We start from the raw sequence: 3882 nt of genomic DNA, 5'->3' as shown, positions 1-3882 counted from the left end.
GCAGACAATATCCCTATTACTAGTAGATACTATTTTTTAAAATATATATATTTATTTAATGAACTTTGAGGTTTTGCCTGCATGTATGTTTATATGAGTCAGATCACCTGAAACTGGAGATAAAGACCATCGTGAGCTGCCATGTGCATGATGGGACCTGAACCCAGTCCTTTGGCTTATCTCTCCAGCCCCTTAGTAGATACTATTTTAAGAAACAATTTTTATGTGTTCCAAACACTATGGGGCTCTTTGGAAGTATTAGTTATTTAATCTTCACAACTATTGGAGCTAAGATATTATCTTTACCCTCTCCTCCATTTTAACAGTGGGGAATCTGGAGCTTAGGAAAATACTGTCATGTACCCAAGACTGTATAGTTGGTACCTGATGTAGGATTTATTACTCTGGTCTCTGTCTCCATCTCTGTCTCTGTCCATGTCTGTCTGTCTCTCTTCTCTCTGTTACACATCTGTTTATCTATGTGCCATTACATTGATCCCATGCCCTTACCCTTATACTACACTGCCTTTTGTAGATCCCAGTCAAGTACTCATAAATAGCTGACGCAGAAGTATCTTCAGAGACCAGAGCTTTCGAATGTGGTGTTCTGACAGAGCACCTCTTACCTAGATTGGTCCTTGCTTACTTGACAGACAAGGGAACCTAGAGTCTGAAAATCAGGACAGTAATAATAGCAGGGTGGATTCTGAGTTCTCCTAACTTCTGCTTGTCCATGCTTTAGATCACCATATCCCTCTGTCTCGATGTCCTCACTAGAAATCCCTGGCAAAAGTGACTGAACAGAATTGTCTTCCCAAGAGGATAGAGGCGAGTACTAAATAAGATAGTGCACATAAAATTTTTGGTGTAGTGCTTGGTTCATAGTAAGTGTGCAATATACACTAATGCCTTTGCATAAATCCACATGGTCAGGTTCCATGCTCAGCGGTGAGCTCTTTGGAGTGTGGCTTGGGAAGGGAGATTGGAAGTTTTTGGGTTGGGGGTCGTTTTCTCTCCCTGGGCTTGCCATGTTGATTGACAGACAGCAAGACCTTGTTCAAAGCCATTGTAGTGAAAGTAAAACGTGGTTGGAAGTCTTGCAACCCACCATCAAAACTGTTGGGTGTAGGAAATGAACTGCTTGCTCTAAATAAATGGCTTTTCATTGCTGAGTTGCTCTTAATTATAGGCCTTCTTTGAACACTCAAACACAAGGCCTTTGTAAACTGTAACTCCCTCTTACACACATTCCTCCCATATGCCTACTTTCCCTTTCATTTATAGAGTATAAACACGCATCTCTTACTCATTCACATAATGAATTTCAGATCCTTTGTTTCAGTTAAGGAGGGGCCTCAGTAGAATTATGGGCATCTGTCAGTCTTCCCACTCCAAAGCCCTAAAGGACTCTTCTAAGGTCCTTTACGGGCAGAAGATATTGGGCAGAAAGTGCTCTTCACTGATGGACCTGACCCAGCTTTCTCTTTCCTTTGACAATGGAACCTATTTACTTGAGCAGCACTTCTGAAACACAGTTCCCCAACCTTTTCTCACCACCTCCTTTACCATTAAAACTGTCACACTCTCTCTTTACTGGTCTCTTCCCAATGCAACCCAGGGCATTTTGAAAGACTTTCTGCTTATCAAGAGAGACTAGGTAGAAAAGCCTCCTTCCTTTGCTTGGTTTCTTCCTTGTCGGAGAAAAAAGAGATTCTGCTCAGATTTATTTATGTACAATGAGTGTTTTGCCTGCATGCATGCCTGTGCCTGAATTTGTTAGAATGCATCGGAGCCCCTTGCACTGGAGTTATTTATGGCAGTGAGTCATTATGTGGGTGCTAGGAACTGAACCTCGGACTTCTGCAAGAACAGGTGCTCTTAACCACTGAGCCATGTCTCCCATCCCAGATCATGCAAAGACATGAGAATTTTGAAGTCTAGTGCCACACATAGGTCTCCAGTTTTATCTCTATGCTGGGTAGGAACTTTACAGCACGGTTGTGCTTTCTCCAGCTGATCCATACTCTCCCACTCTAGTGCCCTGCTCTATGCTTGGACAAGGATCAATGACATATGGAAGATGCACAGCCTACTTTTTCTACTGCTCACCAGTCCCTTGTTGCTCCCTGGTAGAAGACAACTGGCATTTGCTTGTCTATCTCCTTCAGGCATTAGGATTCTGGTAAATGTTTATTAAGGGCTAGCATTAGCTGTACCTCCACCATGAATGATTTTGAGGGCCATTGCTATGTCCCTGTATGGGGAGTTGGAGGCACTAAGTGGCAGGTCATTTCTTTCTTTCTTTCTTTCTTTCTTCCTTCATTCCTTCCTTCCTCCCTCCCTCTCTCCCTCCCTTCCTTCCTTTCTTTTTTTTTTTTTGGTTTTTAAAATAAGCTTTTATTTAATTTTGTAGTATGTGCATTACAGGAAACAAAGCACAAGAAGCCAAAAACAGTCTCCAAGTCACAAGCAGCTCATCTTGATGTGTCCTAGATGCTGAAAATGTACATACATTTAGCTAATTGTGATTATACAGTATGTACCATGCTTTCCCCCACATTGTGAATATTCACCTACTAAAAACCCCACACTACATGAGTATTTTGATAACCAAGAATACAACATGTCATCTCAATCTGTCAGACAAAACTGTAATCCTGTCTTTCTTGGCAACAAAACTTTCATAGCAGACAAAAATGGCAGCAGGCTTCTAGATAGAAGAATTGGCGAAGTTACAATTAAAATTCGGCATTCCCTCAATGCTCAGCTTACCAGGAAACACAAAGCAACAGACTAACTAAGTACAGCATTCCTAAGTTTATCATTAGGTCTACATACTAAAATATCAAGGTGCGTTCCTGCTCAATAAATGTATTCCTGTGGAGTACTGAATATGCACTTGCAGCTGGGGTACTCAGGATGTCAATCTCACAGGGCTGCAGATCTTGCCCTGTGAACCTCTCTGCCCCTCAGTCAGCCTAGCAACATGTATTAACTCACTGTTCAGACATGGCTTAACAACTCAATGTTTAAGAGGCACCTATGTCTCCATCAACCTATGAAGCTATACTTTTAACCGTATGCTCTCCTTTAGGACATTCATGCAGTCCAGATGTTGTGGGACGAACTTTGTGGCAGGTCATTTCTATTCCCACCTTCCCCTGCTCTCTTCTCTGGGAGTTCTGGGTTATGGGGCAAAGGTTGATGGTCTCAGTGGCTCAAGATAGAGACAACAATCAGATAATTAGGAAGCGATGGGGTTTTGAGAGTTTATCATCTTTGTTTTAAAATACAATTTATTTAATTGTAAGTTTATATAATTCAATTTTAAATAGTGGCTGCATTTAATAGTGGCCTGGCAGAATTCCTGAAAAATCTGGCCTCCTAACTGGGCCCATACAATCACAGCACTGACCCCATAGGGCAGCCTGTGGGCCTGGGTGGCTCTGGGTTCAAGAATGGATGGCTCTGTTTCTTGGAGGTTGCTCTCCCAACACTCAGAAGTTTAGAGGAGCCAGTCTCCTTGGTTTGAGGTCTTTTAGGAGACCGGATGGTTCAGAAGCAGCGGTGGGGGCTGTTGCAAACTGGAGGAAAGAGGGGTCAGTACTGTTTTGACTCCTGACTCTGCACCCCAGTTGCCTTGAGTGGAAGAGTAAGATAGGGAGCTCACAGATGCTCATCCAGGCAGTAGTGACGGATGCATCTCAGTACTGGGGTACCTAGGACAAAATGCGAATAGATTCCAGCATTGGTTTCTTAGGTCAGCCCACGCCTCCTGCCTCAGCATAACGCCACTCCCTCCCGGCCAAGTGGCTCTTGTTCTGGAGGCGGGACCGAGTTCTCCGGTGGCCCCTGGAGGCTCCAGGCTGCGAGCTCTGGGAG

Source organism: Phodopus roborovskii, unplaced genomic scaffold (assembly GCF_943737965.1).
Source record: "Phodopus roborovskii unplaced genomic scaffold, PHOROB, whole genome shotgun sequence".
In the NCBI taxonomy this organism is placed as follows: domain Eukaryota; kingdom Metazoa; phylum Chordata; class Mammalia; order Rodentia; family Cricetidae; genus Phodopus; species Phodopus roborovskii.
Note: the sequence above shows the minus strand (reverse complement) of the source record.